General features: G+C 41.7%; 1 long non-coding RNA gene across 1 annotated transcript in view; it reads left to right on the top strand.

Annotated features, from left to right (window-relative positions):
* LOC130542774 (uncharacterized) overlaps positions 1-14,920 on the top strand; it is a 64,902-nt gene that overhangs the window by 16,731 nt on the left and 33,251 nt on the right. The window lies entirely within an intron of this gene.

The following is a 14,920-nucleotide window of genomic DNA, read 5'->3' as shown; positions in this document are numbered from 1 at the left end:
TGTATTGTTTATGGGATATGAATGGGGAAAGGCATCTAGGAGGGTGATTCATCTGAATCCTTCAAGATTCAGTAGGTGTGGGGCGCCTGGGTGGCTCAGTCGGTTACGCGTCTGCCTTCAGCTCAGGTCCATGAGATCGAGCCCCACGTCGAGCTCACTGCTTCGCAGGGAGTCTGCTTCTCCCCCTCCCTCTGCTCATGCTCTTTCTCTTCTTTCAAGTAAGTAAATAAAATCTTTTTTTAAAAAAAGATTCAGTTGATGCATTTAAAAACTGCTGGTAGGGGGCTTTCTGGGAAGATGGCGACCTAAATGCAGCCCTGACACCCTCCTCTCCCAAGACTTCTTTTGGGCAAAATAGCTGCTGGTCGTCCAGACATCCATGGTTTGCCTTGATTTGCTGAAGGGGCCTTGGAATCTGCCTGGTGCACAGGGGAAGGGACATTGCTAGTTTTCCCCCACCACTGGTCTACAAGACAGCCTGAGGACCAGTCAGAGGAGAGCGCGAGATGGTCTAGATCAATGGGCTCATGGAAGGAGCTTGGCTTGTGCAGATCCACAGGTCCGAGAGGGGAAAGACACATGGCTTTTCTTAGGATTACCTGCTTGTGCTCTGCAGAGAAAGAGCAGACTTGGACTGAGCCCTCCCAAATTGCAAGACTGGGAGAGTGTTGGCAGTAAAGCTGAGAGGACTAGGAGAAAATAGACTCCCCCATGTCCACAGGAAACAGCTAACTTGCCTCTAGGGAGGAAGCTACTCCACCTCCTGCAACTTACACAACGGTTGCTTATGACACCATCGGGAGCTGGCTCTGAGCCCCTCAGGGGGACTAGAGCCACAAAGGAGCAAGAGAGAACACTGTGGATGCAGCAGCCAGAGAGTGGAAGAACCGGGAGAACGCACTGAACCTGCAGTGCCTAGTGACAGAGAGCTGTTTCTAAGCGGGCCCAGATGGTAGGCTCCAACATAAGTGCATAAAAGAGAACATGCAGAGAGACTCAAAATAGCATATGAATTCACTCAGGAACTAAAAAGCAAAACCAAAAAATACTATTTTCAAATTTAAAAATTCAGTAGGGAATTGAAGGAGGCAAAAATCAGTGTATCAAGTCATGCACGACAAGGGCACACATTATGTCTAAACGGGTTTTGTTCCAGGAATGTCAGGGTGGTTTAATACTCAAAATTACGTTACCAAAAGGGGGCAAGGAGGAGAGTTATATGATCATCTCATAGATCTAGAAAAGCACACTTGATAACATTTAACACCTATGCATGATTAAACAAACTGTTGGAAACTAGGAATAGAATGAAAACTTCTTAATCTCAAAGAAAGCATCTACAAAAAGCCCTCAGCACCCATTACACTTCCTGCTAAAGAACCGAAGGCTTTCCCTCCGTGGGTGAGAATGAGACCATGTGACCAGCTATCACCACTTCTCTCGTTGCCAAGCAAGGAGTTCTAGCAAGAAAAAATTTTAAAAGCATATAGTAGTGAAAGGAGGAAATAAAGCTACCATTATTTTCAGATATGATGGTGTATGTGGGGAAAAAAGACAAAAGGTTTAGAGGCAGACTACTAGAATTAATAACTGAATTTAGTAAGTTTACTGGATAGCAGTTTATTAAACGAGAAACAATTGTGGAAATTAAAGTCCCAATAACATTTTGCTAGTAACCATCAGAATGGGTAAAATGGGACAAAAATTATTATATAAAAGTGCTATCTTTGATGGGAAACAACAGGAATTCTCATAAACTGCTGTGGGAGTCTGAATTGGTACAACGACTTTGAACAATTGCTTAGCAGTATCTAATGAAGCTGAGCATACGTGTGCCCTTTGCACCAGCAACTCCACTCCTAAGAGTATGCACTACAGGTGTGCACAAACACGTGTACCCCTATACAAATGCTTGTACTGGCATGTTTCTCATGAGTGAAAAAGCCAACAAGTGCAAACAATCTGTTTGTCCATCAGTAGTAGAATGGATACATAAATTATGGTGCATTCATAGAATGGAATATTATAGGAGACTAAACCACCCAGTTCTAAATGGGTGAATGGCCCAATAAAATATTGAACAAGAGAAGCCACCCGCAAAAAGTATATATTCTATGGGGTGCCCAGCTGGCTCAGTCAGTAGAGCATGCCACTTTCGATCTTGGGATTGTGAGTTCAAGCTCCAGTCTGGGTATAAAGATTGTTTTTTTAAAAAGTACATCTTCTATGATTCCATTTGTATAATGTTCAAAATAAGTCAAAACATATCTATAATGATAAAAGTCAGAATAGTGATTCCATGTGGGAGTGGTAATTTCTGAAAGGGGTCAGGAAAGAGGTACATAAGATGCTGGCAACTTTATGTTGATTTGGGTGATGATTAGATGGGTGTATTCTTGCAAAAATGTCTGAGTTGGACACTTAGGATCTGTGCCTGTTTATGTGTTACCCTTCAATTAAAATGTTGTAAAAATCCATCAATAAAAATAACCATTCCTTTAAAAAAAATCGGTGCATGTATTGAAGGAGAGGTTATTCATTGCTAAGACACACATTTGTAGCCCAGGAGATCAAGTGGAAGATAGTCTCAACAGCAGGTCTAAAGCATGAAGGGAAGGATGAGAACAGTGGGAGACACATCTGAAAGACCTTATTTCAAATACTAGGTTTTCCAGAGGAGACAAAGAATAAAGAGAGGGGCAATAACAGAATATACACTGAGACCCTTCAGCAAGAGAGAGACCCCAGTAGTGAATCTGAGTGCTATCCTACTCCAGGGAAGCCTGCAGACCTACATAGATGCGGGCAGGTCCCAGAAAAGCTCTGAACCGCAAGGTTAAAGGCAAAACTGAAGAGCTTCCACACTAAAAAATAAACTTACTGGAGAAAAAGATTGCAAATACTACTGAATGTCTCCTCTGTCATCACTTGAGGCTAGGAAAGAGAGAGTATTTATGAAGTGCAGCTAAAAAAAGGTTGCAACCCAAGAATCCATATCCAGCCAAAGTAGCACTTAACCAGGTGACAACAGAAACACAGATGGGGACACGTGTGGTTTCCAGGCTGACACTCACACTCCATGTGGTGAATAGACTACAGAAAGCTAGCTACAATAAATGATAATGTATTAGAAAATCGACTTGAAGATGGAAAAATATGAAGTGGAGAATACTTTTGAGCTATGACTCTAGGGATATATGGTTAACTCCCAGTGGTTGATGATAGATTGTTTAAGTTTCTAGAATTCTGTATAAATGCTAAATAAGGAATCTTCTAATGGAAAAGCATTGTGCAAAGAAAACCCTGTCAATAGGCTGGAAGTAAAATATCCGATTATCTTACCTAAATGATAGTTAGGAAAAGTCTGGGACCCACAGGAAGCAAAGCTGTCTGAAGATCTTGTCTGACAAGAAGAAATAGGAGAGATAAAAGTAAGAGAGAATAAAACGAATGCCACAAAGTTAGTACCACCCAGAGATGACCACAAGAGGGTCCCCTGCTCTGCACCCAGGTCTTAGAGCCCCCAACTTTCTTCCATGCAGAGTCCACCTTCCAAGCAAAGAGCATCCAGGATGTGTGATAGGAGGTGGGGAGAAAGGGTCATGACCACCCCTTTTCTTCCAGACTGTGCTCTGCATTCCTGGGACTACACTATACCTTGACCAAACAGATCTGAGTGAACTCCTAGGATCTGAACATCCTTCTTCCCAAGTCTATTCTCCAGGGGATGAACACACAAGGCAGGACCCAGTGGTGGGCAAGGGACTTCCGTGTGTGTGTGTGTGTGTGTGTGTGTGTGTGTTGGGGAAGGTTGATGAAGCTTGCCTGTGTGTGCTAGTGTGTCCACACCCATAAGCATGATGTTCCCCTTGCGGGAACGGAGCCAGGTTGGGAAGGAAGGAGGGTGGGCTGTGGGCCAGTATCCTGGACCAAGAGTAGCCCTCTCTGCGCTGTCTTTTTCCAGAGCAGATCTCCAAGAAGTCTGAGAATTCTGAATTTGAGCCTGGGCTTCCAGAGTATTATGAAGATTTATTTGTCACAGCAGAAGGATAACATATTTTTTAATAACAGCTTGTTAGTTTGATTTACAACTTTTGCATATTTAGACAAATGGTACGTGGGTCTCCTTTTGTATTCTTCCCGGGTCCTGGGGCAAGAACGATGTCAGGACAGCATTCTACATGGCAAATGATGAGCCATGAATTCAGAGCAGAAAGATATCGCTTGGGCTGGTGTGAGCTGTCAAGAAAAGCTTCGTGAGAATTCACTGCAAATCATGGTTGGTTAGGCTGAAAGGATACAGCTGAGATTAGGCTAACTGAAAAGTCAAGTATCTTTTTTTAGGCTCTTGGATATAGATAGCGGAGATCACAAATCGTGTGTGCTTAATTTGTGCTTAATTTATAAAGGCGAGCCCAGGGAGGTTCAGCAGATAGCAGAACGGGGCCAACCCCATGTCTCCTGGCTGTCAGCTCCCTGCTTCTCCACGTGCCCATTAGCTTCCGTTAGCCTGGGAGGAGCAGCGCCTTTGGAAAAACAGGAGTGTGGAGGTTGGAGGGAGGGCTCAGGGAGTGACAGAGAGGAGACCGGAGCTCCCCAAACTTTTCTAACCAGAGGCAAACTAGCCTGAAGTAGCCACCTTTGAAATCTCATACCTGATCTTTAAAGGTAATATGAATTGTATTTTTCTTTAATGAGGCTTTGAAATCAGACTGAGCATACAATTCAAGTGCTGTCCATTAACCAGTGGCTTTGGGCAAGTTATTGAAACTTTGAGCCTCAGTTTCCTCATCTGCAAAATGGAAAGGGTGGTAATACCAGGTCTGTGTGAAGAGTAGACGCTATAACGTGTATCTAGCCTTGTGCCTAATATGTGTGAGCCGATGTGCTCTCCCTGGTATGTGTGGGACCAGAACTTCCCTAATGAAGTGGCCACTCATGGTGTGGTGTGGGGTCCCATGGCTTTGCTCTGTACATCAGGACAGTATTATTTATGTTTAGAATGTCTGTTGCAACTTATTTACTCCCTTTGGAAGATGATATGCCAGCAACAGCTGAGTTTTGAAGAATTGATGACACGTTGAGCTAGAATGAACACGGAGTAATGCTGAGGCCTGTGCGGTAGCTCACCACCAGTGGAGATTCTTGGACGAAGGGCAAGCTTTCCTTTCCAGAGTTCCAGTCTATTTTTGTCAGCAAGGAGAGGTGATATGGCTTATTTTGTAATAATCCTAGTAATCCTATGATGATATGCATGTTCTAAATCTACTAATGAGTTGGCTAAGATGTGGTATTCTGCTTTTCTAGATATTTAGGGAGCATATCTGAGTTGCTGTAAAAGCCATGGAATTGTTCATATGTTGTGCAGAAGGGACAGGGAAGAGAGATTTGACAGTATTTTAAGAAAACTAGCAAACATCTTAAATATGAAATTTGTATGCATCTTTTTTTTTTTTTTAAAGATTTTATTTATTTATGTGACAGAGAGACAGCCAGCGAGAGAAGGAACACAGCAGGGGAGTGGGAGAGGAAGAAGCAGGCTCCCAGCGGAGGAGCCCGATGTGGGACTCGATCCCGGAACGCCGGGATCACGCCCTGAGCCGAAGGCAGACGCCCAACGACTGCGCTACCCAGGCGCCCCGAAATTTGTATGCATCTTAAAATGAAATTGGAAAAAATATAGGAATATAGCTTTGGTGGTAGAGAATTTTAGAAGAAGTGGGATGTTAAATTGCATAGAGCTATCACTGGGTGCTGCAAGAAACACAGTTGCTCTCCCGGCGTCTTCCTCCTCCTTTCGGATTTCTTTTGACCCCCTGCACCCATATCGCCCACACCCACCCCATGCCTCAGACAACCACCAACCTGTTCTCTGTGAGCTCCTTTTTTTGGTTTTTATTTGTTTGTTTTTAGGTTCCACATGTAAGTGAGACCATACAGTATTTACCATTTTCTGTCAGACTTATTTCACTCAGCATAATGCCCTGAAGATCCATTCATGTTGTCACAAACAGTAAGATTTCATTCTTTTTTATGGCTGAAATAATATGTTAGGACTTAAGTCTACCATTTTATGGTATTTTGTAAATGTTTGTTCCCTCTGTGTTTTGTTTGTTTCCCTTTTCCTGCATTCCTCTAGGGAATTACTTGAAAGATATTTGGTAATCAATTTTGATTTCTCTAAAGATTACTTTGAATATATCATATATATGTGGGTGTGTATACATATGTATAGTTTAAAATACATTATGGTATATATAATTTATGTATATGTATATCTCACACACACACTTCAGGATCTGATTCTGGGTGTTTGCAACATGGTAGTTCACTTCTAAAATTTTTTTGGGTTGATTCTGGTTGGTTTCATGCATTAGTCATTGAGAGTCTCCCTGGAATGTCACAAACATATTTAAATAGTAGTTAATATGGGGCGCCTGGGTGGCACAGCGGTTAAGCATCTGCCTTAGGCTCAGGGCGTGATCCCGGCGTTATGGGATTGAGCCCCACATCGGGCTCCTCTGCTGCGAGCCTGCTTCTCCCTCTCCCACTCCCCCTGCTTGTGTTCCCTCTCTCGCTGGCTGTCTCTATCTCTGTCGAATAAATAAATAAAATCTTTTAAAAAATAAATAAATAAATAAATAAATAGTAGTTAATAGTGGAATAGAGAAACCTTACCGTTTAGGGGGCACCTGGTTGACTCAGTAGGTTAAATGGCTGACTCTTGATTTCGGCTCAGGTCATGAGATCAAGTCCCGTGTGGGGCTCCACACTCAGCGGGGAGTCTGCTGGAGATTCTGTCCCTTGCCCCGACCCCCTTGCTCTCTCTCTAATCAATAAATAAATCTTAAAAAAAAAAGAAAAGAAACCTTACCATTTAGGTCCCTTTGCAAATCCCCCTTTTAAAATATACTTTTCTTAAATATTTCCTCTTCTTACATTGAAAAATCACATCTTGCTTTCAACCATCAAAGGCTGGTCTGTTGTATTTCTCATATATTCATCTCTTTCATTATTCTTTATTCATTCCTAATGTTCCACGTTTCCTTCTGTTATCATTTCCTTTCCGTTTGAAGAATTTCCTTTGGCAGTTATTTTAAGGAAGGTTTATTAGTGACAAATTATTTTAGTTTTCCTTTATCTGAGAATGTATTTCACCTTCATTTCTGAAAGATATTGTTGGGGGCATCTGGCTGGCTCAGTCGGTTTAAGTGTCTGCCTTCAGCTCCGGTCATGATTCTGGGGTCCAGGGACCAAGCCCTGCATCGGGGTCCCTGCTCAGCAGGAAATCTCTGCTTCTCCCTCTGCCTCTGCCCACCCCACCCCAGCTCATGTTCTCTTCCTCTCTCAAATAAATGAAATCTTAAAAAAAAAAAAAGATATTGTTGAATATAGAATTCTCTATTAAAAGTTTTTTTTTTTTTTCAGCACTGAGGAAATGTGGTGCCATTCTCTTCAGGCTTCATGGTTTCTGATGAGAAATACACTGCTATTCTAATTGTTTTTCCCCCATAGGAAATGTTTCAATTCTCTCTGAATACTTTCAATGTTTCTCTTTGTTTTTTGTTTTCAAAAATTGTATGATTATATATCTTGGCGTGAATTTCTTTAGGAATTCCTCAGATTCCTGATCTACCTTCAAGTTCACAGACTGTTTCCTTTGTCATTTCCATTCTGCTATTGAGCCCATTCAGTGAGCTTGCTAATTTTATTTTTCAGTTTAAAAATTTTCAATTGGTTCTTTGTATCTTCTATTTCTTTTCTGAGACTTCATTTTTTTTCTTTGCTTCTAATTGCTTATTGGAGCATATCTGTGATGGTTGCTTGAAAATCTTTGACAGATCTTGTCCCTTCTCCCTGAGGTCAGATGTTCCTGGATCTTGGTGTGGTGACCAATAGTTGATTGTGTTCTGGACTTTTTGGGTATCATGAGAATCTAGTTCTTTAACTCTTCTGCTTTGGCAGGTAGCTACCCTATTTGCCTTTAGAACAGATATCCTGGCCCACTTTCACTTTGTTTTTCTTTCTTACATTTTTGTTGAAATGTCAACTTAGTTTTCAGAGCTTTTGCACTGTTATTTTGGTCTGCCCCATCTGTTATTTTGGTCTGCCCATACTTAGAGGCCAATCTGAATCCCAGTTAGCATTTCACACTGGAATTCACTTCTAAAACTTTTTGCTGTTTGATTCTGGCACATTTCACGCACAGGCTGCTTGACAGTCTCCTAGTACTTCATGTGCATATGTAAGGAACTCTTCTCTCGCTCCTTTCTCTAAGTAATCATTTCCCACTTTATGCTGGAGAGAAGCACTACCTCATTACTACAAGGTGGCAGTGAAAGTCTGGGTGCCACTCACAGTCTCCATAGAAACCATACCCACAGGCTGATAGGAAGAGGAAGATGTGTCACCTCTCTACTAGAGGACAAGGAGGGAATTAGGGCTGGGCCCACAGTACCAGTGCTGGCTATAGTACTTAGCGGAGAGAGGAAAGGATATAGTTAATTTGTGGTATTTGGGAGGAGTAGGGCAGGTATTGTCAAAAGGGGTTCTGTCTTGCTCAGCTTCCCCTTTCCTGGTCTTTCGGTTACAGGGGGGATGTCTTTTCTTGAGGTTTTTATTTTGTCTGCTCCTTGTGTTTCTGGGTTCTGGCCTTCTCTAGCCCCCAGAGCAGGATGTGTGGTGGAAAAATAAGACAGAGAACTCACCTCCATACCCTTTTTTTGGGTTCTGAAGTCCCTGGCTAATTCACCTTGTTTTTTCCACCTTTCAGAGTCTTCTGATATTTATGTATTTTGTCCAGAGTTTTCAGCAATACTTAAAGGAAGTAGTAGGGTGGCATATGTTATTCCATCTTATCTGGAACCAGAAGACACAAACCCTAAGTTTTTGACCTGAACAACTAGAAGATTAGAGTTGACATCAGCTGAGATGAGGAAAGCTATGGGCAGATCAAGTTTGTGCACGAAGATCAGGACTTCAGTCTTGGTTATATTGAGTTTGAAACATCTGCTACTCAAGAGGAGAAATTGAGAGGGCAATTAGATAAATAAGTCTAGAGTTGAGGGGAGATATTTGAGTCGGTGATATAAATTTGGTGTAATCAAACGTATAGATCTTTCAAGCCATGGTACTGAATGAGATCACCAAGGGAGCGGGAAGGAAACCAAGTACATTAGGAGATGAGGGAAAAGAGGAAGAATGAGCAGAGGCGACTGAGAAGAGGGAGCTAGCGAGGCAGGAGGAAAACCAAAAGTCTGTGGTATCATGGAAACCAACTGAAGAAAACTGCTTCAAGAGAAAGAGAGAGCTCCCCTGGGTCAGATATTGCTAATGGAAGAGGTTTTGTAATTTGGATTTAAAACATTAAATTTCACAATGCAGAGGTTGCTCATGGCTTTCATAAGAAAAGTTTAGGTCGAATGGTGGGGAAAACATGCGTGGCATGGATTTATATGACAGTGGAATAGAGGAATGGAATAGTGAGTGAAGAATCCTTTTGAGAACTTTTCTTGCAAAAAGGAGAAACTAAATGGGGGAAGTAGCTGGCAGCAGAAGAAAGGTTAGGAGATGATTTGGGGGCTTTCTGTTGGTTTTTTGTTTTTATTTTATTTATTTTTTTAAAGATTATTTATTTATTTGAGAAAGAGAGCAGGAGAGACAGGGAAAGAGAATCTGAAGCAGACTCCACGCTGAGCGCAGAGCTCAACATGGGGCTCAATCCCACCACCGTGAGATCATGACCTGAGCTAAAACCAAGAGTTGGGTGCTCAATTGACTGAACCACCCAGGCGCCCCATTTTTGTTGTTGCTGTTGTTTTGTTTTTAGATGAAGAAATAATAGCATATATGCTGTTGGGAATGATCAAGTAGAGAGAGAAAAAACAATGATGTAGTACAGAGAGGGGAGAATGTTAAAATGATTCCTTGAGTAGAGGAGAAGGAATGGGATCTAATGCACAGAGGCATTGGCTTGAGATAGCAGCGGGGATCGTCCATCCATGGTGGGTGCAGATGGGAAAAGAGTCTGTGAAAAATATCCTCACTTCTCAGCAAGGTACAAAACAAGGACAGCTGCTTGTGAGGGTGGGGTAGGAGGTACTAGAGGTTTGAGGAGAGAAGTAAAGGTGTAAAATAGTCAGCTAGGAGAGCTGGGAGTGAATGGATTATGGAAATGTACTAAGGCCCGCCAGTTTTGTTGTTGCAAAAGTAAGATGACACAAATAGAGTGACTATGTGTATGTAGGATAATCTGCTTGGAGAAAGAAATGAATCCATCCAGCTTTAGTCTCTCACGACTTTGTTCCTTTGCCCCACTTACACCACCTTCATTGTCCTATTATTCTTAAAGACCTGCTCTTGAACAAACTACAAAAATAGAGCATTGCAACAAACTTAAGGTGGCAGTTCCAAACATGTGCCCAGTGGCCACATGGAGTATTTTTAAATTGTGAGGGCAACGCAGCGACATCTGTTGGATACTGTGTGAACTACTAGCTCAAGGTAGTTCACAGTTAGATTACTAGATGGTTCTATATTTCTGTCCATTCCTCAATTTATTTGTGAAGCTCAATTTTCTAGCTTTGCTGAAATAAAACACTGCACAGAAATCAGTTGGAGCTTCCAATTTGATTCCAAAGTTGGAAAAGTTCTGCAGCGCCCAACAGCTACACACATCCCTCTAGCAAGTAATTGTGGTTATTTAAGAATAAAATTTAAAAAATTTAAATTTATATTGTTTTTCCAAACAACTGTTAAGTTGTTAAGATATGAAAAATAATGAAGTTGTTTAGAATAAGCTACTTAATATGAAGAATTATTAGCTATTTATATTGGTCTACAGGTGTAATCGGAGACACTAAAGGCACTGAGAAAGTTTGGGAACCTCTGATTTGAGGATGAACTCCTGTTGCTTCCTTTATTTCTTCCATGTAATGGGTCAAGGCCCTTGGGGGATGTAGTTGTGCGCAATAGGACTAGGAAATTCTCACACCTAAATCTAAATCTTGCACGGGATAGCTTATGAAAAATCCTCCCTCCCTCATTACCCTGAAACTTGAGTGGAAATCTCTCTTCCCTGTTCTGATGGCACTTGGCTGCTCCATCAGCATCTGTTCTAACTCTGGTATTTAAAGCCAAAAGGAAACACAGGACTCTCAGCTCCCCCAGAGTCTTGTATCTCAGAGACACCGGGCCATGTGGATCACCAAAGACTTGGCTAGGGTGTTAATCGTTTTGCCAACATTGACTGCAAATGGGTAATTCTTGATAGATGGTTTAGGCCAAATAACTGTGGCCTTAGAACTGTTTTTGTTCTCTCCAGCAAAGATATAGGAACGAATGCCTGTGTGTTGGGGAAACGAGATGCCGCTAAGCTGTATTTATGTATGTGTGCATGTGTGAGCCTGTTACAGCGCTCTGCAAAGATCATCTCTTCTTGATCGGCAACTGTGAGCTTCCCAAGTCAAGACTGCGCTTTCTTCATTTTTGTTAAGTTCAGTACCCAGGACAAGGCCTGGTACATGGCAGACACTGACTGTTTGATGTTAGAATATGGAAATTAATAAATTCCTGTTATCTAATTTGCATAAGCAGATGTACCATAAAAGCTGAAGAAACTTAAGCTGTAGGGCCCCCAAAGAGGTATTTTCATTGTATTTAGTTAAAAATATCTCTTTCTACTTTGCCTTTCCCTCTGTCATATTTGACTTCATGTTTGGTGAGATCAGAGAGGCTGCAAACATTTTTGGGCTCCATCTCAGGGGAAGTGGAGTTAGGGTGCATTTAGTTTGGGAGCTGAATGTTTGTGATTGACATTCACTTTTGTCTATAGTTATGCTAGCCCCCCAGTGTAGAAATGGGTTCTGGGAATCCTTCTGCCCACTGTGAAGGAAACATCCTAGGTTGAGACATGAAGTCTGAGTAAAGTCATGTGAAAGCCTCCCTCAGTGCCCAGTACAGGAGGAATGTCCATTACGGAGGAAAAATGGGACATGGAGGGGAGGTACAGGAAACTGGTCTATAGAAAATCTTCCATCAGGTGTGTAAAAATATAAGCTGATGAGTCATTCTCTATAACACCTAGTCAAAAAGGATATTCTTTTCTGACAAGAATATACTCAAAAGAGTGAAGCATACAGGATACGTTTAGCATACTTTCTTTCCTCATGGGGATTGCATGATACAGAGTTTAACACCGTTTGCTGCTGTGGTACGAACCAATACCAGTACCACAAACGGCAGGGACATCTGTGTGTAAAGTAACATGTTTTATGTATCTTAGCTTGTCAGCTTGGATCTTACTGATCTGATGTGTGATGTTCTAATGAAGTCTGGTGGTTCTAGATGAAATGGTGTGCAGAATGGTCACTGAGTCAGCAAAAGTGCCTGCATTTTCTACATTATCAGTAATAAATTTTGATCAACCATTAGAAGATTGGTTTACCTTTGATCTCTATATGCAAAATTATATTATAAAATTTTTTCTTAAAAAGTGATCAAAGAGTGTGCAGCCAAAAAAAAGTTGGAAAAAAGTATATCGAGCAGTTAACAAAAATATCATTTTTCAGGATTATGGTGGTTTGGGTTTGATCAGCTTTACCAATTTTGAACTGTGTGTTGATTTCTTTTCTTACTCTAAATATGCCCTTTCATATCTACTTTTACATTCAGAATTTTATATTTCTCTATTGATGCAAAATGTCTTCACGATGCAAGAATGAGTCACTCAATCCCTCCGTATCATTTATGGGAGGAAATTACACTATTTTAATGGAATGAGAAGCCTGTGGGTTAAAAAAGACTTAAAAGACCAAGCGCAAAGTGTAACTTTCTTTACATCCTGATTCAAACTTAGAAAGTGACTTTATGAAATAATTGGAAATCATGTAACTGAATATTTGATATTAAGAAATCAGTGTTACGGGGCGCCTGGGTGGCACAGCGGTTAAGCGTCTACCTTCGGCTCAGGGCGTGATCCTGGCGTTATGGGATCGAGCCCCACATCAGGCTCCTCAGCTATGAGCCTGCTTCTTCCTCTCCCACTCCCCCTGCTTATGTTCCCTCTCTCGCTGGCTGTCTCTATCTCTGTCAAATAAATAAACAAAATCTTAAAAAAAAAAGAAATCAGTGTTACTTTTTATGATGTGAGATAGTTTTGTTAAAAAATAATTATCTTGTAGATATATAGAAAATATTTATAGATAATATTATATATCTGACATGTCAAAATACTAATGGAGAAGTGGATGAGAAGTAGATAAGGCAGGTTTGGCTATAGGTTGAAGTTCGAGGGCTGGGTGAGGGGTACACAGAGGTCCATCCTACTATTGTCTTTTGTGTGTGTGTATGTTCAATATTTTATATAATAAAAAGTATTTACATATTCAATCTGATTGTCAAACCCCATGGACAGAACTCATATAAGATGCCAAGACCACCATTCTGATGACAGAATCTATTAAATTGGTTGTAGTGCAGGTCTTGGGAGTTAAAGTCTTTTTATTGTTAAATATCAAAAAGTGAAATAATTTCATTATTTCTATTGCTAACATTAAAATTGTGTGTAAATTGTATAACATTATGTACTTTGCTTAGTTAAAAAAATGGCATATTTTGTAATTGTTTTATTAAGCATGCCCAAATATTCCAAGCATGGTAAATATGTGTCTTAAAAAGATCCAGTAGCATTTTTAATAAAGAAAGGATTGTTATTCCTAGCATGAACATAATGATGATATGAAAAACTATCGTCTATCTTGTCATTTAAAACAAAATGATTAACATTATGGAATATTTCTGAGCCCCCCAAATTTATCTTCTGAATGAGACCAATATTTTATTCACATACTAGGAATAAGCCAGTACAAAATACATTTTTTTAAACATTTTATTTATTTGCCAGAGAGAGAGCAAGGGGAAGAGAGAGAGAGAGTGCAAGCAGGGGGAGCAACAGGCAGAGGGAGAAGCAGGCTCCCTGTTGAGCAAGGAGCCAGATGTGGGACTAGATTCCAGGACCCTGGGATCATGACCTGAGCCGAAGGCAGACTCTTAACTGCCAGAGCCACCCAGGTATCCCCAAAATGCATTTTTAAAATATTCACTTGTTGCTAAAAATCTTGTTGCCCCACCCCCCACCCTAATCCCACACATCTGTATTATTCTCCTGCCGGCCCCTGGGTCGACTCGGGTGTCTGGACCTCCTGCAAGAGCTTGAGCAGGGGTCATCAGCCCCGAGGGCGAAGGTGAAGTTTCTCGGTCACTCGCACCAGCAGGTGAGCCTGCGGCACCCCTGAGCCAGGGGCCCTGAAGCCCAGGGCAGGGAAGTGCATGGTCAGGTGGCCGTAGGAAGGCAGGTCTCGCAGGTGCACTGGGAGGCAGTCTCCCTTCCGCTGGTGGTGCTGCAGGATGACTTCTTGCTCCTCCCAGAGGATGTTACTGCACAGTGGCAGGTGCTCCGGAGTGAGGTCCCGAAAGCAATGGCAGACAGTGATCAGGTGCAGGCCAATGAGCCACCGCTGAGGTCCAGAGGGAGGACAAAGTCATCACAGGAATCTGGTTCCTCAAAACCAGTACTTACACCCATGTTTTGTGACCTTTGACATTACTGAACCTTCACTGCTGTTTAAAACTCTCTCCCTTTAGTTTCTATGCCCTCCCAACTTTCTGGTCATTCTCTCCCAATCTCATTTATAGGCTCCCTTTCTTCGGACTCACCCTCAGTCATTGTGTGGGTTGGAAAGAGGGCTTCCACGTCTCTGTCCTGTGGGATTATGAGGAGCCAGCTTAAACTAAAAGGAGCTCCCACTGTACAGTGGGATCAAGCCCAAAGTCATCTGCTCTTCCATCCCGTCCTCGCAGAAAAATTGTGCAAATCTACTACAGAAATCAAATATATCAGTTTAGAAAACAGTTCATGAGG

This window comes from Ursus arctos, unplaced genomic scaffold, assembly GCF_023065955.2.
Source record: "Ursus arctos isolate Adak ecotype North America unplaced genomic scaffold, UrsArc2.0 scaffold_10, whole genome shotgun sequence".
In the NCBI taxonomy this organism is placed as follows: domain Eukaryota; kingdom Metazoa; phylum Chordata; class Mammalia; order Carnivora; family Ursidae; genus Ursus; species Ursus arctos.
The sequence above is the reverse complement of the archived record's forward strand: the minus strand, read 5'-3'. Positions and strand labels throughout refer to the sequence as shown.